The 24,566-nt window shown below is 35.0% G+C and overlaps 1 long non-coding RNA gene across 1 annotated transcript in view; it reads right to left on the bottom strand.

Moving 5' to 3' along the window:
• Positions 1 to 3,837: 3,837 nt before the first annotated feature.
• LOC109457581 (uncharacterized) overlaps positions 3,838 to 24,566 on the bottom strand; it is a 97,635-nt gene continuing 76,906 nt past the window's right edge. Inside the window, exon 5 of the long non-coding RNA XR_016021511.1 lies at positions 3,838 to 5,122. This is a non-coding gene — a long non-coding RNA (uncharacterized LOC109457581). The remainder of the gene's footprint in view (positions 5,123 to 24,566) is intronic.

The raw sequence follows: 24,566 nt of genomic DNA, 5'->3' as shown, positions 1-24,566 counted from the left end.
TCACGTGATTTAATTTGGTATGTACCCTAAGGGGGGCATATTTCAATAATAAAATATTTCCTCTAGAAACAATAATGGTTCAATGATTTATTTCAGAATGCCATTATAAAATAGCTTATTCAACTGGAATTTGAATGCAACGGAGTTTAAAAATATAGTATAGATACCCCAAAATGGATGAAAAATGAACATATGTGCTTTTGTGCTCACACACAAAATTATATTTATATATATTTTCAGTCTTTACATAATACTTCAATTATTATATCTTGAAAAAAGAACTTAGAAAGCTGAGAGCTATGAAACATTTATATTATTATCTCTTCAAAAAGTTCATTTTTGGACAAGTATGATTTGGATAGGGATTAACTTAATCAGAGATTTTGAATCTTCTTTAGTTTAATTTTTAATCTCTTTTTTAAAAATATGTCTGAATCTTTAAAAGACCTAAACCTGTAGTCACAAAGCACTGCTTCAAAAAAGGGAAAAAAAAAAAAAAAAGAAGGGAAAGTTTTTAAAGCAGCCACCGGCTGTAAGAGAGATAGTGCAGGCAGCAGATTTGTGACAGAGTGGAGCATGAAACCCATCAGCTGATGAGTGAAAATCCCTGGTTTCTAATTAATCGAGGTACACAGGCCAAGGGATGAAGAGGATCAGGGAAATGAAATCAGGAAAAAGATACCATCAGTCATTTCTGCGGCCCATTGTCATACTTCAGAATCTGCTGTAATGAATCACTCAGGCATTCCACAGATACATTCAAATGGTGAAGAAAATTCATTGTCCGGTGAAGAGCGTTTGATAAAAATCTTTCTCTCCCCCCTCCCCCTTTGTCAGAAGCCTATGATCAGAAAAGGAAATCCAGACAGCACAACAGGTGTGCTTTTTGCAAGCCTGCTGAAATCTGCAAATGAACCAAGTATGGAAGAATTTTTTGTACTAATTTTTCCCCAAAAAATGTGTATGTGGTGGCTGGTGGAACCGTGCATCCAGCGAGGGGGGCTTGCCATTGAAAAGGATTGCAAAAAGTGTCCAATTGAGAGAAACAGAGAAGTGAGCCCCTACCTGCAGCTGAGAAATACATGTTCCTGTACAATCTTAACTAGGAAAATAAGAGAAAACATTGGGAAAAGTAGTGATATTTAATTTAATTTATAAAGAGACATTTCCTTTGAAGGAATCTATCCAATGAAGAAAGCATTATGCATTATATCCTGGCTCTGATCAGAAAAGAAAAACCTCACCCTCAAAGTCAGACAGCTGCTTTTGGGCCCACAGTTTCTGGGGCTTCCTAGAGAAAGGGTTTCCTTTAAAGTCAGTGGGACTTACCCGTGATGAATGCACATTTCAGCCTGAAGGTTTTGTTCAAAGGTTTCCTCATTCAGGCCTGCATTCCTCCTGGGTTATAGCTCACTTTTGTGGTGGTCATGGATTTTAATTGAGAAAATACTCATCTTGGCATGTCGGACAGTGTCTGTGTAGGTATTTCGACTCTGCAGTAACTTTGTGACCATGAGCAATTCCTTGTAGCAGCTCCAAGTGCTGTGTGGCATTAGGTGACATGCAGAGATAATTGTTTAAAAATAATCAGGTACTGTACAGAGACATATAAGGATGGCTGATTCATTTTAAATTTAATTATTATAATACAGGGTTTCACTGTCTATATTATCAATCACCAAGACACTTTGGAGTTGATAATATTAAAATTGCAACAATAATGAGAATTCTACTTTATGATGAAAATAATTTTAATCATGGGTAGATTACAAATCCATTTACAGTTATGGTTACTGAGAATTCTATTATCTACCTTCTCTTGTAAAAGATGTTAAGACATGTTTTCAGGAAGTATAAAAGATTATAGAAGTATGCTGCTTCTATAAAGTTCTAAGCACAGGCTTTCAGAAAACCTGGAGAAAGCTTGCAAACTGTCAAGACTTGTGGGATACAACGGAGAGCAGAGGAGGTGGCTGTGATATCAGGTAGCCATAAAGCCCTCTGTCTTTTTGGCTCCTGTTCACTTTTTTCTTTTAGTCAAAATTATTTTTAAGAAGCTACTATGTAAGAGGCACTGGGTTAGGGTCTGGGATGAAGCAGAGAACAGATACCCTGCCCTCATGGTATCACAGTCTAGTTTGCTTTGATGACTGTCCTGGCCTTAAAGATGATTTGGATTTTAAATGGATTCCAATGGAGGGCAGTGAATGTGGCTAGACAAAGATTGGTCCTCAGCTCTGGCCTCACATTAAAATTACCTGGGAAATTAAAATATATACACAGATCTATTTATGTATCTATGCATCTATATATCTATCTATAAATTTTTATATACATATATATAGTGCCAAAAAATTATACACATTTTAAGAAAGGAAAAAACTATTAAAATTGTAATATATACCGATAACAAAAGATCAATGCAAATCATGTTTGACTGCTGCAATTGCAAGTGGTGCTCAAAGTGGTTACTATCAGCATCCAGACACTTCTGATTACAGTGAACTACTGCCTGAGCAACATTGACCAAGGTGTCCACTTGTATACATTTTTTTGGCACCCCCAGTGCACGTGTGTGTGTGTGTGTGTATACATATCTATACACATGTATATAGATATATATGTATATATACATATCTGTTTATCTATCTATCTATCTATCTATCTATCTATCTATCTATCTATCTATCTGTATGTATGTATGTATGTATGTATCTCCAGACCTTTATCTCTAGAATATTGTCTGGGATGGGGCTCAGGCATATGCATTTTTAAGAAATTCCCCCAGAGGATTCTAACATGCAGGCAAGCTTAGAAAAATCCCAAGGACAGCATCTAAAGATGTATCCCTTTTGACATTAACTGAGATGATTCTCTGCTCACCTGGTAAACCCCTAGGAAATCATTTTCTAGTGTCTGACTGAATTAAATTACCTCTTTATATTTTGATCCTATAAGAATATCAGTTTCTCAGGAGCCCAAAAGTCCAGTAATTTTTTTTGCCGATTATATATAACACTTTATGATCACCTTTGTTATCTGTGACTTCATCTCCCTTTCTAGTATCAAAATTATCAGGTATGGTCTGACAATCGTTCCAAATAAGATTTATGCATTGCTGCCCATTTATTCTAAGAGGTAGGTCTTATTACACTAGGTTTGCTTTATGAAGCTGAGTAGAAAAGATACTAAATGTGTTTGAAGGGGCAGAATGGTAGGAAGGTACAAATTCAATGGTAACGGATGGCCAGATAACTGTAATTCCCTGCTCAGTATGGCTGTGTTCCAAAACCGCTGGTAAACTGTATTCTGCTCCACAGAATCTGTGGTCTCTACTTTATGTATTTGGACATTACTTGGGGTGGGGATACACATTGAATGACTTTCTAAATGTTTCTAATTATATACTTAATTCATATAAGATATATCTTGTATGTATACATTTACAAAATAATCAGACATAAAAAATCATAATTTTTACTGTCACCATTATAATTTTCCTTAACCCATGTTTTTATATTCTCTTGTTTTTTTCATCATTAGGATTGTTTTCTCTTCTCTACCTTTCTTTACCTTTAACCTTGATCCCCCCACTTGAGTAGTATTTTCTTATTTTATTTTCCCACCACTCTCTCAGGAACTAGCAAAGTCAATAATCATAAATATCTCTACACATTCACTTGATCCCTTTACTCAGTCTTTGTTTTCCATAATACTCATATGTACTAGAATGTGTGTGCGCTCATATGCATAGACATGGAAATAATTAGTTTAAAAAAAATCAGTCTATTACCATCACTGTCACTTAAAGCATTCCCACAAGCGTGTAAACTGCGCCCCACACTGGTTTCCTGCTTTGGTGGAACTCTATGAATAAATTACATTTACAGAGTCTGCAGCTTTCCAATTCCAGCTTACTGCACTTTGGAACAACATTTTTCCTTTATATGTTGCATAATTTTTGTCCTTACGGGTTTATTTTCATCTTCCTGTTTCTCTAGCTCACCAATAATTTTTCAAGAAGAAATGGCCTCTCTGACAGCCAGAGCTTCTTGGGACGTATGCCTGTAATTAGGTCAAATAATTTGGGTGATGATTAAAGCAGCAAAACTTACTCCAATGGTATTCAGTCAGGAGTATCGTTTAACATTCGTGTTTGCATGCTAATTTTCAGGATTGAAAAATACAGGGATACAAGTGTGAGATTAAATTTTATTTTCTTTAAAGCAATAAACTAGGTTGCTTATGCTCTCTTTTGGCATTCAGAGAAATACAAAGCATTAAGCTGTCAGATTTTAGAGTAACAATACATAATTATGAATTCTGATTTGGAACCACAAACATTGTAATCATTAACTATACGTACTTGAATTTACAAAATAAATTGGAAAAGGGAATAGGAAAAAAAGTTGTAAATAAGTTAAATCGTTTGAGAAGATTAACACAGCCATTCCATAGCCCACCATTTGAATTCAGTCACTTTTCCAAATGAAGGCTATTTGGGCAGGTTTCACACACAAAAAAACCAAAATTGACCAGATAGTCCACAGGTGATCAGTTCCAAAGCCTTACCCCAGAGTCAGTCCTTCAAATATTTATCATATATGTATGTATGTTTGCTTGGGTCATGATAAGGTACCAATTTGGGATATTTGGAAACTGAGCTAGAATGTCACCTGAGACATCGTCTGATTTGGACTGGGTTCAGAAGCAAAGTGCCTTGCGAGGCCAAAAGAGAAAGAGAGGGTGAGAAGGAGAGCAAGCAGGAATGGACAGCCCATGTTGCCAGCTCTAATATCCCAGTGCAATTATTTTGTGGACATCCACTCCTTGCCTGCACAGGAGATAGGGCTATAAGTGTATGTTATTTTTTAATTACAAGGGGGGTAGAAAAAATCCTGATGATGGGCTGGAAGGTGCCATTGCATTGTTATTTTTTCCTCTCCCTTCGTTTGCTGATTATGTGAGCCGGGCTCCTTTGCTAGCCGATGATAAGCAGAATTTCCATGTTCTCTGCATAATTAATCCATCTCTGCCTCTCTTCATGCCAACTCGCCCGTTATCGCCGGCACATGCCTGAATTGCAAAAGAATCCGCTCTTCAATTGGAACTTATTGATATTCTAAGAAAAAAAAAAGAGAGAGAAGGGGGAAAAACTGAAAATCCTTAAGTTTAAGCCGCAGATTTTTAAATGGATTAATTTCGCTGCAATCACAGCCATCTAAGGCGGGAAGGCAGGCAGAGCAAATTGAAAGCGTCTCCATGTTTGCAGAATTGGGTCCAGAACGCTGAAATGTACTGGCACAGCTCTCTTTTAAAGTCAGAAAATTACCATTCATTTACATCACATAAAATACTTTTTTGTGCTAGAAATATTCAAGAGACGTTCTTTAAATGCCTGCTAATGCTTGATAACATTTCTAACTTTCAACGTTTTGCTAGACTTTGATATGACATGATAGGAATGCCTTCCAGTAGAGAATATTATATCTCTCTTTATCACATATGAGATTACATCATCTTTTTCTTAATCATCCCCAAGTGGTCTTTAAACAATGAATTCTGTCATTGGTTGTGTAGGATTTTGTGGGCTAGTGAAAGTCAAGGTTAGTCATTTATTTTTTGTCCACCTACATATGAAATGTTTGTTTTTGTTTAATTTTTCTTCTTCAAATACCTAGAGACCTTGGACAGAAATAATAATACAAAAATAATCATAATACTTTCTCAATAGTCGTTGTTTTGACTATTTTCCTCAGTCTTATGATAAACTCTTGTTTTTGAGAAACTTGAATTCTTCTCATTATAACTTGTCAATAGTTACACTTTGAAATATCTTTTGGCTTCGACAAGGTTGAGTAGTTGAAGTCATTTTACAAAGTGTACATACAGTTCAAGTATCCCATACATAAACTACCAGTTCCAGGATTCTTGCAATTTCCAAATAAAATTATAAAACCTTGCTTAGTTATAGATATTTTAGTTTTTTGATCTTTAAATCTGTTGTGTGTTCGTCCCCCAACTCCTGCAATCGAGCACGTGGCTACGACTGAAGATCTCCATAATACTCTAGGTTAACTTCAGCAATGCTTTCTTTGCTGCGTTTAGATGCTCACATACCTACAGTTTCTGCTGGTCTGCATGACAAGGCTGATGTGTGCTTTTAGCTTAGAGAGAAAAGTTGCTAATATTGACCAGCAAAGAAAATGGAAAATGGGAACTGAACTATCTAAAAATATTCCACAGTAAGTCGGTCCTATGCATTTTTAATTTAGTAGAACCTCAACAGGCAAAATAATAAAAATCATCATTTAAAAAAAACACAAAACTGAATTGAGCAGTACATTTCCTAGGGGAAATGAGAAAGTGAGCAGTGATATTCTTTGGACATACTTGTTTCAGTTATGAAACTAGGATCTTCTAACCATAAACCATCCTAACATAAATACTGGCATTAGGATACAAAAGTCTGTATTATTAATGAGTGATTTAAATATTGACATTGTATTTTTTTCCCTCAGAAGTAAACCAAAATGAATAAAGAGGTAGGAAATACATTTAAGAGAAAAATGGTTTTATAGTCATAGTAAAACAATTAATATAGTGATTACAATAAACATAAGAACAGTTAACTGATACGATTTAGCTTAATCATCTTAATTGTAAAAGCCTATACAATTCTCTTCCTGGCTAGACCTTGGAAATAGAGGAAACTGCTAGTTGCACATTGAGTAATTTTGTATAGTCAGCTAAACACTTTAAAGCAATTTTAAAAATGAAATGAAAAATTACCCTTCTTAAAATAGATGTAGCAAAACATTTCAACCATAAATAACTATTTCACTGACCTTGTATACTCAACCCTTTCATTTAAAGGCATGAATTAAAAGGACTTAAAAATTGCAGGTGTATTTGGGGAAACTTCTCCTGACATTCTGTTTTGAAATAAAAATTGTGATTTAAAACTCAAATATTTTCTATAGTATGCATTTAGTTCATATTTTGAACACTCTACGTACAGTAGCTATAAATATAGTAATGGCAATTTATGTTTTTGTAGAAATTATATTTTGTATTTCTACTCTGAAATCATGATTTTTTTCTATATATAATTAAGTTATGACTTAGTTCATATAGTTTACAATGTTTTTGTGAAATATGAGTTATTCTGCTTTTATTATTATATTCGAAACTCACTGGGTATTTTAAATGAATTTAAGGTATCACATTCCTAATTATTACCATATGTGCAGATCCAAACAAGAAGAGTGATGCAAATGGTTTCGAAATGTTCAGTGTCAGATGACAGGCTAAATCAAGCAGCAGTGATTCACTATAAAGTGGGGACAGCAAATATGATATGAATTAGCTATTTCACTGAAAAAACTAAGACACTGACATGGATTCACAAATGATGAACTGACTTATAATAGAAACAATTGAATGGAGGTTTTTTTTCTTTTAAATTTGAGGATGAATTGAAAAGTGAAGAAGGCTATTACAAATGGTTTTCTTGGTGTCAAAAATTACTAAATCGTTCTTTTTTTTTTGGCATTAGGAAAATGAGTGACAGCCCTTTATTTGTATTGTGCATGATGGATGGATCCCTTCATCCTCTCCCTTCTCCTTCCTCTTTTCTTTGTAATTGCATGGAGTTGAACTGTTTACCACCTCTGAGTTGGCTTTTTGCTCATCAGATACCACCATCTTCTAAAACTTAAACTCTCCTATGCTTATCCCAAAGACCCCAACATATCAATCACATCTTTCTCACAGATGTAAAAGCATCACGTACATCTTCAAAAGTGAAATATTTAGTGATTCTTTTCTTGATTTTTTGCCTTTTCTTATTCTAATTCCTGGAGGGTTAACAACTTAGCCCTAATAAAACAACTTAATATACTTGAACACTTTTCTCTTTCCTGTTCAATCCTGTCAGGTCAGGTAGTTCTTGTGATAAGAAACAAAGTTCAAAGAGTCTTTAATCTCTCATATTTTGTACCCAAATTCTCGAATATGATTGTTCCTTTCCCCAGCTTCTCTTAAGATATCACTGGGTCTCTGAATATTGGCATTCATCAATTAAGAGGCAGCCATTGAGAATCTCCTATTTATCCTTGCATCTTTCTATGCACTGAAGAAAGATTGAAATTTTGTGACTTGCCTAAATCTGTCAAGTGGTCTTTTCTCAGCAACAGTTTGTGGTAAAATCTCCATGGTTTTGTTTAATTCTAATAAAACACATTCTAATTATTCTTTCAGATTAACCTAGAGTTTGTTTAAAGATATCTGAAAATGTTTACCAAAATGTTGATTCTCAAGTATAGGTAGCTTATGTACATATTTTATTGATAGGAGGTACTCAAAATTTTACAGAATAGTATTGAAATCTATATTTTAAAATAGTTAAATCAGTCTCCCGGGGAACATGAAGTCGTATTTTAAAGAGGCAAGTGGAACAGTAAGGCCTCTCCCAGCCCTGACTTGGGGATGATACTTGAACTAAATATGGTTCCCTACCTTAGAAATCACTCTCATCTACTATCCCCCTTCCCCTTCCCCTGATGAGGGTAAATGGGATCAAATATATGGTGATGGAAGGAGAACTGACTCTGGGTGGTGAACACACAATGTGATATATACAAGATGTAATACAGAATTGTATACCTGAAACCTGTGTAATTTTATTAACCATTGTCACCCCCAATAAACTTTAATTAAAAAAAGAAATCTCTCTAGAATATTTTCCATAGCCTTCTAGATATTAACTACAGTCTTTATTAACCAAAAACAGTATAGCTGTTTTCTTTAAAACTATTAAGGAAACAGGACTAAAGAAAAGACAGCTGTTGATTCTAATTCTGACTGATCACTTATCATCTTTATGACATCAATAATTAGAACTTAATTTCCTCATTTGTAATAATTAGAAAAATAATACCTATATCAAGGATTTGTTATGACAACAAAAATATGAACATACTTAGCATATTTCCTGAAACACAGGCAGTGTCATGCAGTTAGTCTTCTTCTTTCCTGCTATTTGGTCATTATTTTATATGAGACAAAGATTGCAAGAAGAAAGTAGGGTAAAGAAAGGATTAATTGTATGTAAATGTTTGTATTCTATTTCTTGCACATATCAGCATATATCAGGTACTTATTTCTATTCAAACATTGGGTAGAAATAGAAATTTTCTTTGTATGTTTTTAAGAACATAAAAAATAGCCAATGTAATCTTGTAAAATAATTAATCTCTCCACATATAATGCAAATCTTATAAAAATAGAAAAAGATTAGAGAAGAAATAAGAATTTATTGATATTGCTGATTTAATATAAGAAGACCTCAATATTCTGAGCTTTCTGGCTGTCTTCTCTTTGGGGTTTCAATTTGTAACCTCCATAGCAACTGGCTGGAGTTAGGGATGAAAATTGTGAATTTGGATTATATACAAATGGTTAATTTGAACCATATTTATTTTATGAATATAATTTTGAGGGATAAGAGAAGGAGTTAAGAAAAAATAATGCAGTGAGTTTTTCTAATAGATGTCTCACTTTAGGGAATTAAAATATGAATCATTTTTATTTCGTAAAATATTGATTTATATTTACTTCAGAAAAGTATATATTTAAATAACTATTATTCCTATTGAATTAAAAACAAAAGCAAAATTGACTCTATGTTTTTATTGGTAAATGTAAATTCATATGCAATGAGGGGCTTACCAAAGAAATGATCACTTGAGATGCCTCTTAGTTCTTGGATTGTATTATTATTTTTATAACAGATTCTACCTCATGTTATTATAAGTTCTTATTGGTCCAGATCATTATAAACATCAATTACTTTCATGTACTGGAATTATGACCTATATCTAAAGCATGGTTTCCTTAAAAACATGTAACCACACATGATAGATTTTTAATTTTAAACGTTAATTACAATAAAACTGTTATAATATAATTAACACTTATTTAGTGAGCACCTACTCTGTGTCTCTGTGTAGATAGTTATTTATAACCTAATTATAACACAGAGGAGAATGTGATAATTTCCAAGTCCCATGAAAACACAGATTAATTTCAACTTGAATAATGTTTGTAGATCTGAAATGTGGAATTTGCATTCCTCTACCACGTCATTCTATGTATGTCTCTAGGTTTTATCAAATCCTACTTGAAACAAGTAGAACACTTACCAATATTTGGAAGTCTTGGTCCATCCAAGATCATCAGTACAATGACATTACAACAATAAAACTTGAGCAACACAGACAAATAGAAATATCTAATCTATGCTGAGGTACTACCGAGTAAAGACAAGATCATGGCTAAGGGATTATACAAGGAAGCCTTTACAGAAAGATAAACTTTGATCTGGATTTTTACAAAGAAGAAAGAGCCATAGCATAAATTTATAGGAAAGTAATAAAAGGTGCACAGAGAGAGAAAGACTAGACTGCAGGAGTGCTGTTCTGAAGTTTCCTTAGAATCTGAAACCCATGTTAGAAATTAGAGTAAAAGAGAAATAGAATATATATATATATTTAAATCAGTGTTTAGGGCAAAAAAGAAAAGGAACAGGAGGTTGGAAGAAATTATTTTCACATATGGCTATTGATGGATTAGAGATAAAAGGCTGAAGGCAGGAGTTATACAACATGGTCAGATGTTGTATAAGCATTGAAATTCAAAGGTAATTCTCTACTGCAACCACAAGGAAATGTTTCTGAGATAAACAATTTGAGAAAAGATACCATGGCAAATCAGGACTATGTGGACACCCACTTTTTTTTTTTTTTTTTTTTTTTACTTAACTGACAGACTAATTTAATAGATTTAATTGGGAAACTAAAAATATAATTTTAAGTGTGTAACTTTATAACATTAAAGGAAGAAAGTGAGCACAAATAACCCTATTTTACAGATGACAAAAATAACCTTGTTATTTATTTGTTTGTTGCAAAGCTGAAAAAGTTACATCATGTATTTGGAAAATAGTCTTACATTCTAGAATTAATAGGATATTGCTTTAATTAAAGAGAGATGTGCCATGTTTCCTTGAAAATAAGACCGGGTCTTACATTAATTTTTGCTTTAAAAGATGCATCAGGGCTTATGTTCAGGTGATGTCATCCTGAAAAATCATGTTAGGGCTTATTTTCTGGTTAGGTCTTATTTTCGGGGAAACACGGTATGTGCACATTTTCATGATGAGGTTTTCTTTAAAGAGTTTTATTCCTATGGATAAGTCAATGAACGTATTGAAATACTTTATTACGAAAATCCACTTCAAAAAATTGGGGGATCTCCTTTACAATTTTTTTCCCAATTGCTTTTCCCCAAAAATGTATTACTTCTATTGTTAGTTTACTTTTGTAACTTCAATTTTCAGCCTTACATTAAAGTTGTGGTTTAACTACATGGGTTCTGATGCCAGACTGCATGGTTCTAATCCCAGTTGCACTGTTCATTTGCTGTATGATACCAGGCAAATCACTTCCCTCTCTGTGCTTCAGTTTCCTGATCTATGCAACAGAGATAATAACAGAATCTACCTTAAAGAATTGTTGTTCATTGTTGTAAATCTGTTCATACATATAAAGCACTTAGAATGAGGTCTGGCACAAACTAAGAACTTAATAACGATGAGCTTCTGTTATTAGTTTTGTGCTTTAAAAATCAATTTCTTCCAAAAAATGCTAATAGAAGATGTGATTGTGTGTGTGTGTGTGTGTGTGTGTGTGTGTGTGTGTTTTGTAGTATTTTGGGGAAAAGGATTGATGCAAACTGAATACATTTAGAGTGCGATATATTCTGTCCAACAATCTGTGGTTTCTACTTTTCTTTTGTTTTAAATCATAATGTCCAATGTAAAAGTAAACTTGGATGTTCTTCATGATGAATTGATGATTAGTGTACCTACCATGCCAAGAAAGTGTCTATGTGTGTCGCTCTCATTACTGTTTTTAAGTCATGGCACCCACACTTCTTTAAGGTATCTATATTCCAGGAGAAATATCCTGGTCCTCCTCCATGTGTAGTTCACTGGTGTCCCCTCGGAAGAGTGGGGTCCATATCTAAAATCCAGGTCTGGTCTGACTGCTGGACAACTTCACGAAACTATTTCCTCTTGTGTTATACGCATCAATTTCTCATGCCAGGTGTACACTTATATACAAATTAATCAACTATATCCCTTGGGTTGAAATTATTCACGATTTATGACATGCCACTCACCCCACTATGTTATCTTCTCTAATCGTCAAAGGAATTCAAACTGAAGTAACAACTAGGCAGCATTTTATCAATCTAAAGTTGGCTAAGTTTTAAAACTTATAATAATTATTATTTTTTTAAGTAGGGAAAGAGACATGGTGGGACAATCATTGTGTATTAGTTAAGGTAATGCTAGTTGCTATAACAGATAACCAACAATTGTATAATGGCTCAAAGACTAAATAAGTTTATTTATCTTATCATTCATGTAAAGTCTTTCTGTTAAGTGATGATTTAGGTCTCAGGATCTTTCCATCTGTAGCTTTACCATTTTCATCTTGTGATTTCCAAAGTTACTTCAGGATGAGACAAGAAAGAGCAGGAGAATCACACATGGGAAGTTTCATCCATTTATTCATTTTCCATTGGCTGTCATTTAGTCACAGAATTCCACCTAACTGTAAAGGAGGCTGAAAAAAATGTAGTCTAGCTGTATGCACAGGAAGGAAAGGAAATGGGTGTGGTATTCTGTAGTCAGTTTCTACAATATGTAGGCTTTTTGTGAGAGTATAACTGGAATGGACGGAATGCCTTGTACTACTAAACACTACAAGGAAGGCTTTTTAATGACATGAAGATATATTCATTTTTAGATGAAATAAGTATATTACAAAGTGGAATAAACAATACAATTTGTTTTTAAATGGGTTCATATGTATATACACTTATATGTATGAAATATTTATATGTATGTAAATGTATTGTAAAAATATTCATACTTATACATATAGTAAAAAAGATTATAGGGATATAAAGTAACATGGCGATAATATGGATGGTAGAATTAAAGATGTTTCCTTCTCTCTTTTTCCTTTTCCAATCTATAATATGTCTGCATTAGTACACATTATTTTCAATTAAAATAATTATGTTTATAAATATACAATTATAAATATAATTGTTTATATTTATATAAATATATATCACATATATTATTTAATATAAAAATATATATAATATTTATATTATATAAATATATAAATATAGATATTTACCTTTCTTTCTATTAAATTTTTGTTGTTTAGACTTTGTTTTCCATTTTTTCAAAATATCTTTCTATTTTTTAAAATTTCTATTCTTATTTTGCCACCCATTCTATTCTAGCTTTGTCATTTGGATTTCTCAAAACATGCCTACATTATATAGAAATTAATGCTGAAAACACTGAACAGAGAAGAGTCTTTGTCGTGACACTGGAGTCCTTCTTCAATGACTTTATCTTTCCATCTGTGCCCCTAATGCAGTGCCTGATACATACTGGGTATTCAGCATTCATTTAGTCCTGTGGGATGCAATTTTTCTGGGCTGAGAAACTTGAACTCATGCTACAGCATCTTGGTGCTTAGCTTTCTCCTCATTTATCTCAGGTTTTAATTCCCTCAACCATGTGTGTTTCACCTTTCTCAGTTTAGTGCTCTTTGACAGAAGATAGGCATGAAATAGAGGCACACTCACATTTTATCATTTGTTAACTGTATATTATCTGTTGTGTGAGGTGGATGAATCCCCTCCTCATTTTTATTCCATATGTATTTAAAGAGACCACTTATTATTATTATTATTATTATTATTATTATTACCATTGTATAATTATTGTTGTTGTTGTTGTTAGTAGTAGTAGTAGTAGTAGTAGTAGTAGTAGCAGCAGCATTTTTGAAAGTCTAACTACCTCTGGGTTGTAATTTCCTGAGGCAATCCTTAGCAGTTCATGCAACTTTTTTAGAGTGAGTTTTTTTGTGTATGCCTCTTATCCTATATTTTATAGTTCCCATTTAAAGTTCGTCAGACAACCCTAACACCTTAACAAATCAGGCTGAAACTGCAAACAAATGTCCATTTTTAAGTACTCCTCTGTTATACAACTTCCATGCCCATAACTCAACTGGCTAATTAGGAAAAAATTTTTTGCATTACACCAGCCTCTATAGATGATATAATATTCACACAGGAGGTAGTCTATTGCTTGTTCCTTTGAATGGTTGGCTTCTCAGATGATGCTTTCATTATATTATTTACAGTTGAGACCTATTTTGAAATGTATTTTAATGATCTCGAAATATTTTCATATTGGTCAATGCTCTTCAAGATCTGCTCAGTGGTGTTTGGGTTTGTTTTGTCGTTTTTAATCATATAATTTATTATTTTAGCTTTCAGTACAGAATGTAGTTCTAACAAGAGAATCCACTTATAACTAAAATATCATTAAGAAAAAAATTTGCTATGGTGAGTCTGTCATTATCTGGACTCTAACCTCCTTATTTCCTCTAAAACAATGATTTTTTTGTAACACAGTTTTTGATATCTAAAATTTTGAGGGAAATTAAACCATTCAGTTATAGCAAAACAGATGGTAGTTAATTTAGTATCATGGAACAAAGTCAGCTTTTATTTTTTGGTACTTCTACATTTCTCTAATATTGAGATTGTAACTGTATAGCTAAAATGTCTTTAATTTAGGATATTCCTCCATTATTGAATTATCTTCCTTTTTAGATGCTGGATTTGGAACTATTGCTGTAATTTCATCTAGATTGTCTAACTTTCCCCAGTGTGACTTTTAAGAAAACAACATGGTAATCTCCTAATGTTTCTATCCCTTCTACTTCTCCAAATGATTCATATTGGTTGACAAGTTTCCATCAACACAAGTTAGGACACCAGTTTAATACCAATTTATAGTAACAAGTAACCAAAACCTTAGCAAAGAAAGAGAAATTTTGATTCCATAACTTAAAAGAAGAAAGGTGAGATTAGCATCAAACATGTTTGGCTCTGCAGTCTTATGTGACATCACAAGACTCAGATAGCTTTCTAAGAAAGAGTGCAATGTGAGCAGGCTGGGCTGGCTGCTTTTGGAGAAAGTGCCTCTGGCATTGGGGGAGATGGGTGGGGTGGGGTCCCAATGAGTCAGCAGGGTGGAACTTCAGAGCTCACCAGACCAATCAGATTTAGATTTGGTCGTAAGCATGGGCGAGGTTGCTCAAAACAGGATAGATGGTGCCCTCCTGCTGGCTGCATGGGAGGAACCCTCACAAGGAAAATGCCAGCCCTAGTCCCGAAGCCACACAACTCAGTCATATGTCTCCAATACTCCTGAGTTACCGTCCCTCCCCTGGAGCCCAAGATGAATGTCTGGGAGTGAGAAAGTCTGTGCGCGGGCCCTTTAAGAGGACACCTGGGTTTCCTTCTGCCTTCTGTCCCACCAGGATGGTCAGAATCCCCACTGTTTTTCATAGCCAGATGCTGTGGGATCGCCTCTTCCCAGAATCAGTACTCTGGGCTGGGGAGGTTGGTGTGTGGCTGGGGTCCCTTGCTCCTCTGGGGGGAACTTCCATGGCCAAGACATCCCTTCCATTTCTCAAGCACCACACGGAGGTTTGGGGTTAGCCAGTTCCTCATCTCAGCCCCATCCTACCAGTCTCTATGTGGCTTCTTTATATCCTTAGTTATAAAAACTTCTCTTCAGCCAGAATTCGATGATTCCAGGTTGACTGTTCTGTAATTTAATTGTAATTTTCATTTGTTCACGGAAGGAAGCAGGCATGGTGCCTGCCATCTTGGATCTCCCCATGAGTTTCACTCTTAATCAGGATTTCTCCAGGAGCAGGGAGATGGCTGCTGGCATCCTTACAGCTTAAGGGGTGTGTGTGTGTGTGTGTGTGTGTGTGTGTGTGTGTGTGTGTGTGTGTGAGAGAGAGAGAGAGAGAGAGAGAGAGAGAGAGAGAGAGAGAGAGAGAGAGAGAAAGAGAGACACCATCTTTCTCCCAGTCAAGGAAGACACTAATTGGCTCTGCTTTGTTGACTTGCCCATCCTTGAGTCACTCATTATATCATAGGAGGATGCAGCAATCTCATTAACCAGACTAGATCACACCTCACCCATGTGACAGGGAGTTGAAGCACCATTATTAAGCCCAATCTAAAGCACACTGTATGGAATTTTGTTAATTGCACAAGAAGAGTAGAATAGTAACACCAAAAGAAAGGAAAAAGAATGCTGTGCGTGCTAAGATAACAGATATCTTTACTCTTTCTTATTGACTCTTTAATCTTCTGGTTGAGAATACAGCATGGCAAATCCATGTGCCTTGCTTTATTAGAATGTGATTTCCAAGTAAATCAATTAATTTGTATCATGTACCTATTTTGTGGTAGGCACTGCATTAAAACAACAGTTTATTCAAAATATAAGTCCTCTACACACTGTTTTTAAATCATTCTAGTGTTTTGATCTATATCAAAAAATATTACACTCTCGTCTAACTAAATGGTTCTAACAATTGTTTTAGTTATTTATTGCTGTGTAGCAAACCATCTTGAAATACAGTGGCTTAACAGAATGATTCTAATTTTGTTTACAAATCTGCAATTTGTATAAGGGTCTGTGATGGCACCTCATTTCTGCTCTACTTTGCATCAGCTTGAAGGCTGAGCCTAAAGTCATCTGAAGGCTTACTCCTCATTCACGTGTCTTGTGGTTTCAGCGGGCTATTGGCTTGACTGGTGCTGGGGCTATTGCCTAAGACATTTACATTTGGTCTCTTCATGTGGTCTGGGCTTCCTCATGACATGGTGTCTGGGCTCCAGTGATGAACATTCTGAGAGAAAGTGCCAGATGAAGGCTGTGTTACCTTTTATGACTTAGCCTTAAAAGTCATATAATATCATTTTTGCTGTATCTATTCATTGAAACAGAAGAGCGTGTTCTGGAAGAGCATGTGAAGAAGATCTTGTGAAAGTGGATATATTTCTATGGTCATCTTCAGAAAATTTGATCTACTATAATGATACACTTAGGAATGATGATCCAACATGTTGTACTTCTATGTCAATTTATCTTCTTCCAAAGGCTGTTTATCACTCTCTGCTATTACCTTCTACATCATGGATCTAATTTTCTCTGATAAATATGAAAGTTATTTACTATTGTAAGATTCAAGGAGAGATGCAAAGATGTGAAAGATTGAATATCTCACTTTAGGGTTTATGTATGCCTGGCATCTTGGATTAGAGGAAGAGCTTCGGAACAAGGAACATTTCAGATAATTATGTCATCATCTGAGAGAACATATTTTGCCTCATAAGTGGTATATCTGCATTTCTCCACATTATCGTGTTCATATTCTAGTTAACCAGAAAATATTAACAATGAACAAATCAGGTTTCTCTGTTCACTCCATATTGAGAACTACAGAGGACTGGGGGACCAATTAGTTTGACTCAAAAATACTGACTATCCATATGCTGCAAGTGCCATAATCTATCCAAAGAGAATATAATATGCTAGTCATAGCAGAAACATCGGATTTTTAATAGATATTGTGGCAAATTATTAAAAAAAAAAAGATTTGGTTCATTTGATGGCACAGAGTGAGGAGTTTTCTAGAACCACATTCAGCTTTTTCTTTGTGGCCTCTTTTCCAGAATTTTCTCCCACATGTTACACTTGCATTTTCAAAATCCTGCTTACTTATCTACTTCCTTTTCTTTCTTAGAAGACCACAACGAAAGTCACAGGAGGGTTGCTAAACACAGCTTCATCCTCAGCAGTCTATAATTTTACATATATTTAGGACAATAATCAGGGTTATGACTAGGCTACTCGGCACTTTCAAGCGACCCCCTCTGATAAACATAGCCTTGCAGAGGTAAAGGCTTGGAGAGGTACGTGCAGACTACCTCTCAGCTCTCACAACCCCTTTCTTCCCGTCCACAGGCAGTGACACTGCCTGTTCTGGCTGGTCCTGCATTTGTGGAATCACGCGAGCTCTTAGAAGCTGTGAAATGTGCCAGATCCCGCCTGTAGGCAATGATGGCTATAGCCACTGTTATGAGGAATGTGTTTGGGGAAATCATTTGCATCATTTTTTAAAAGTCCTGCACAATCTTCAAAACTATCAGATCAGCTGAAGTGTAATCTTATTATTTTTTTTAATCTAATAGTTTATCATAGGTAAACAACAACAACAAAAAAAAAACAAAAACAAAAAAAAACTAACAGCAATACAGAGGATGGAACCAGAGTGCATTCTCTGAGTGTCAGACCTTGATGAATTCTGATTGGTTAATCTACCTCTTTGGAGCATAATTTCAGATCAGCCAACCAAGCCTTAGTGAGCATAAGAAACTCATCCAGGGTCACTCAGCTAATAAGTGGAGAATTTCATTCAGCTAATAAGTGAAAGACTGGGATTACAACTCAATTTGGTCTGACATTAAAACTCGTGCTCTTAACCTTAAATGGACTCCTCCACTCCACTGTGATTCCTTAGTACCAATCCATATACCTTAGTTATAATATTTTTCAGTCTTGCTCAGTTTGGATAATTTACAGGTCACATTATCTACTGATGTGCAGCTATTTTTTGAAGAGTTTCATTTCAATAGAGTATAAATGATTTGATTACTTTTAATTACGGCTTTCAGCTGTGTTCTGTTGAATTGTTCTATCATGTGTCTTTAATGGAATCTTAGGCAAATTTCATAACTTTCTAGTCATTCTTGATTATTAAAATTTAGTGCAGTCTATTTTATAAATTTTTTATCCAATGCAGAGTGTCCTCCTCCCCTATGCTGATGAGGTTTGTCATTAGAGTATAGGATTCTCAAGGTGGGATGATTGTGTTTTACTCCTCTCACCCCCAATTTATCACTTCTCTTTTGGGTCTAGCTTCTACACAGTTAGAGGCTAGAAGGATGGAAAGGAAGCTGATGTAGGGTTCTTGTACCACTGACCCTAAGTCACTTGTGTGGAAGTTTTCTTTGCCTTGCTCTGGCTCCTTCAGATTCTGCTTAGGTCTGACATGATGTGTATACTCTTTTGACATTATGTTCAGCTTCCATTCAGCACCTTTTCTCACTGAGAGCTCCTTCAGAAAATGGAAGGCAATCTTCTGTTGTCCTCTGCCAGCACTTGCATCTGGCCTATCCATGTCAGGGTAAATCAATAGTTCCAGTTGTACTGCTGTGACATGCGTCTCCACCGGGAGCGAAGACCTTCTACCTTTCTACAGTACACTGAAGCCCTTCTCCCCTTGTGGCAAGACTGCATCAGCAGATCTCCCATTTTTGGAACTATCCAGATTTAGGGCATATGTCACTCTCCCAAGAATCTGTCTCCATGCTCAGTTCACTCCATGCTGGAGTGAACGCTCAGAAATGCAAGCATCCAGACAAGGATCAAGGAATAGTATCACCTTCTAGAATTATCTACCTCAGTTGGCTTCCAAGGGAGGTAGTGGACCATTGTGTAGGGGAGGGGCGGGGAAGGTAAGAAGGGGAAGTCTCAAGTAAGCTTTGTACTCCCTTGCCTCTCTACCCTGAGACTCCATGCCTAGGCAGTGGAAGAGGAATGTGGAGAAGAGAATTATGATTGTGTTAATGGGCTGGTTGTTCTGCATCTTCTGAGAACTGTATAAGAAGGTTCTGGTTCCAGTTCTCAGTAGTGCAATAACAGCTTTCTCAATATGTGTGACTTAATTCTCTTCTATTTAGCTTAGAGGGCTTTAACCGCTATTTCATCAGAACAGAAAAACAAAATCACATTCATCATTGTACTAACACATAGAAGTAGTAATTTAAAGTGTTTGCTATGTGAAGTAGGTACAATTGCTTTCCTCAATAAATATTTCATATTTTAAAGAAAATAAGCAAAATAAATAATTGAGGAGGAGTGCTAACAGTGCTTACATTCACACAGCCCTTTTAAGTATCTTTAAGTACATTTGTGAATCACGACAATTCTGTGATGGAGATTAAGTGTCATTATTACCACTTCACAAAGAAGAACAGAGGCTTACAGTTGTAAAGAATTTTTTTGAAGTCCCACTCTTAAGGGGCATTGCTAGGTTTTTGACTCTCAGTGTGTTGCTTCGTTTCTATTACCTGTCTTTGGAGAGTTTACTTGAAGCAGAGCCTGAGAATGAGATTCATTGCAAGAGATTTATTACATTTTGCTCTTGAGAGAAATTTTTACTGGAGTGATGGAAGCAAAATAGACAAGGGGAAGAAATTAAACAAGGAAATGGTTTCAGGCGAAGTCTAGCCTCAGCCTGATTCCAAAGAAAGTACCATCGAGTTTGCCCTTCTTTAATGCAAGAATCTGGGTTTTTGTGTCTCTCACCATTCGGTCATTGACTATGGGTTGCTTGCAGGGAGGGGTTTGGGGATGAGTAAATTCCCAGGCACCTCAGGGTGAGGGTACTCCCACTGCCCACTGCTCAGTTGCAACAAGTTCCAACTGCAGTGACATCTACAGGAACTGGAGGCATGGCCCTCTGAATCAGCAAAATGGATGGGGTGGCAACACCAATAAGGCCATCTACAATAACACTAAGCTGCCTCTGACCGTGTTAATGGAGATATAGGATACAATTCAACATAAGGTAAATGTTTTAGAATAAAATTCTAAAAGGTCAAAAGAAATAGACATAGTGTTGTATTAACCTCTATTTGTATACGACATTTACTCTAGCTGTACCTATTATTTTCAGTGTAAACAAACTGACCATTATAATCTGTTATTTCCTAGATGGGATTTTTGAAACACAAGTCAACTCGATTATAATGAATATATTTGTTAAAGGAAAACACATAATTTTATGCTTTTCTCTTCTAACTTAGGCAAAGAGGAGTACAAAGGGAAAGCAAGTTCTCATGAGATTCAGTGCAGTTTTTTAATAAAAAGGCAATTTTGGTCTAATAGGGATAAATGATGTGGCAAGTATGAATACTAATTTATTATGCTTAGCTTTAAAATACATTATGTGCATACGACTTTGAGGTTATTGCTGGGCATTCTCACCAGTCTAAGAAAAGAGTTAATCTCATCAACCTTAAGATAAGTACCCATGTTTATTTAAGGCATCTCAGCAAGTCCACTACTTTAATTTGAATTCATGTTAAAGTAACATAATTTTGAATGTTCCATTCGAAAAATATTTGAATTTTTTAACATCCATATGTTTTGATGTTTATTTTTGCCACAATATATATTCTATTTTATAGATGATACAAATTTAAAAATTCAGAGAAAACCAATAATACATTTGATATAAACAAGAATTTAGAAGGTAAATATGAGAATAACTGGATATAAGGTACACAGTGGTACCCATCCTGTCCCACTCCCTGTAACTTATCAGATGTCCTTTGGTATCAGTTACAAGCTATATGTTCCCCTTCCTCCTTTCCCTCTTTCCTTCTCTCCTTCCTTCCTTCTTCCCTCCTTCCCTCCCTACTTTTTTTCCTTCCTTCACTTTGCCTTCTCTCCCTTTCTCCCTGTCATTTTTCCTTCCATCTTCGAAATTTTATTAGCTCGTACTTTAAAAACACATATACAGCCAAGGCACAAGAGCCATGTCCCAGGCCCTTAAGAAATATACAGGCGAACAATTAGAAAAGCTTAGGTGTTTGGGCTTCAGAGGTTTCCTAGCTGCAATTTACTTGTGTAAAGCTTGGACAAAATACTTTTTTTTTTCTTTTGGAAATTGAAGGGTTTTGATGATTGGCCTGAAATATATGTGTTTGAGCCTTATTATTGGATTATTAGAGACCCCATCTTGATTTTTCACAGGACTGAGTTCACATACAAGTCAGCCCTCTTCTTAGTTTGATCATTTACCATATTATTGACATGAAAAGTGACAGACATTCATAGATTGTGCATTAAAATATAGCTCCACAGCCATTTTTCAAATACCCTTGAATTACCTTATTTAATAACTATTACTAAAAATACTTTTCTGAATAACAATAATTTATAGAAACACTTTAAGGTTAACATTAATTGTAGAATGTATTGCTACTTTATTTCCATAAAGTATATTAACTAAAATAAAGCATATTTTTTTGAACTACCAAATTTGATTGACAAATGCAAAATTTTTTCATCAGAGGCAGTGGTCATTTATGTTTTCATTTATAAGTAGGACTGGTATTCTACATATAAATAGCATAAAAAGTTAAGAGGCTGTTTTAATTATTTCATGATAAACAATCTTTTAAAAGACATTTTTTGCTATTTAAGAAAATATTCATAAGGCATGAGGTTTTATTCATTTTAAAATAGCTTATTTCTCTACAAGTGTTCTAGGGTTTATAGACAATTTGAATTTTAATGCCCACATCTGAAATTTCATATGTTAGCTGCTTCTCAAATCAGGGGATTTTAAGGGATCAATTGCATTTGCTCTTTTGCCAAGGCAAAAAATGCCAAGGGCCCAGTTTATTGATAATGAAAGAGACTAAAACCCAAGACTTGGATATTTGTAATCATAAGTTTCAAAATACTGGCTTTCTTTGAAATTGTGTTACATGGTGTGGCATGTATTTAGTCTGAAAATGAAAGTGAATTTAGATTCTCTTCATGATGAGTAGAAAGAACTTTTAAAGAGGAAAAGGGAGCTCCTTTAGGGTTGCAAGCCAGCCAGGCTCTGGGTCTATTTAGAGATGAGTCACTTTTCTGCCAGGGGTAATTTTTCCTTTTTTTTCCCCCCCAACACGTTATTAAATTCCACACCAGCCTTCAGAACTCAAGAGCAAGTGTGCAAATACTGGTGACTCCGTGCTTTTTATAAAAGGATAATATTCCACTTTGTTCAATTCCTTTTACAGTCCCAAACCTGTATCTTTGCAGGCACTGAGCTCTGTGCTGTAGCTCTGCATCCAGACATGGTCTAGTCTATGTAATTTGCCAGGGTTGCTCCTCAGACAAGAAATGCTCATGTGCTAAGTTCCCCATGTTAGACTAAAAGAGACTGCTTCCCCATAAACAAACTGAGTGATAATGAACCCAGAAAGGTGATACTGTAATATGAAAGATTATCCTTCAAGTTCCCTTGAAAGAGATGATTTTGAGGCTATCCTTCCATTCTAGTCTGCCAAGTGATTGTTTCTGTTTTAAGAACCAGGACAGAGAGGCATCAGGGAGAACTCAATAAAGACTTGGAAGGGTCTCATAGGGACTCTAACCCAAGCCCTTTAGAAGGTAAAGTCCAGAAGCAAATGGTGCTTTTTATTTACTTTTGTATTTCCTCACTTTAGAAATCTTATTGGATAATTCTAATAATGGATAATTCTCTGGCCAGTAATTTACTGTTTTGAGAGTTGAGTGTCATTTAAACAGCATTTTCATGCCACTTTAAAAATAAGGAATGATAATTTAAAAATCCTTAAGAAATGGAATTAGCTTGTTATATTGTGATCCCTCTAAAAGAAGCAGAAGAGATTTATTCACATTCATTTTCTATTTTTGATGCCCTGTATAGGAGGTGCTAGCAAAATTCAGGTATGTTTCCAAGGCCCCACCTTGAGGGTCCTGCTGACTCATCCAGATGGAAGCCATAGACCTGTTCTTCCTCATCATGTAATAGATAAATCAGCTTATGGAGGATTTTTGCTAACTAGAGTCCCTGCTTATAAAGAAGGGGTTTTAAAACTTGTTTTTAAGGTTAAGTGTTCATATATAATCATACTACTGAGGTTCCCTAACATTTCTGCTATGTCAAAGAATACGTCCACTCAGGAAAGATACCTCCTTTCAGAAAGGCTTTTTTCTTTCTTTTTTTCTTTTCTTTTCTTTTTTTTTTTTTAGTGGTAAGTAATGCTGTTCCTTATTATCTTTAATCGTTTAAGTACCTCTATATCTTAAAATTCCTATTGTTTTCAGACCAGGTGGCATGAAACACATTGCTACACATCTGTGATCAAACATACAGATAAGATTATTTTTCTGGAGTAGATCATATTGCCCAATTTTTTTTTACTTTATTAAATTCGATAATACATTGACCATTAGGAACATTATAAAACTGGCATCTGAGATAATACATTACCATTAATAAAACTACAACCTACACATCACCTATTCAAATGGTATAATGTTGAAACTTATTGGATACTATGTGAATTTTGTCAACAGGGAATCCCCTGATTAAAAAAAAAAATAGCATCATATTAATTACTAGCACCATCTGTGCAAAAACAATAGGAAAACCAATACTTTAATACAATGACTTCATGCATGTCAGTTATCTTCAACATTAAATGCTGCAGTTTTGTTGATGCCGTTTACCTGTCTGTTAATTTAAATAATGAATGTTCTTACCGAGGCTAAAACTATGAATAAATGAATTAAAATTAAATATAATGAAACATTGAAATAGGTATAACATGAATCTGATTCATTCTCCAGGAATATACACTGTATGCACGTATGTATATACAAATTACTGCACCATCTGCTAGGTTTTTACAGGTTGAGCATGAATTTTCTTTCCACA

This window comes from Rhinolophus sinicus, chromosome 6, assembly GCF_057876585.1.
Source record: "Rhinolophus sinicus isolate RSI-liver-muscle chromosome 6, RSI-T2T, whole genome shotgun sequence".
Classification (NCBI taxonomy): domain Eukaryota; kingdom Metazoa; phylum Chordata; class Mammalia; order Chiroptera; family Rhinolophidae; genus Rhinolophus; species Rhinolophus sinicus.
Note: the sequence above shows the minus strand (reverse complement) of the source record. Positions and strands in the feature narration are given on the sequence as shown.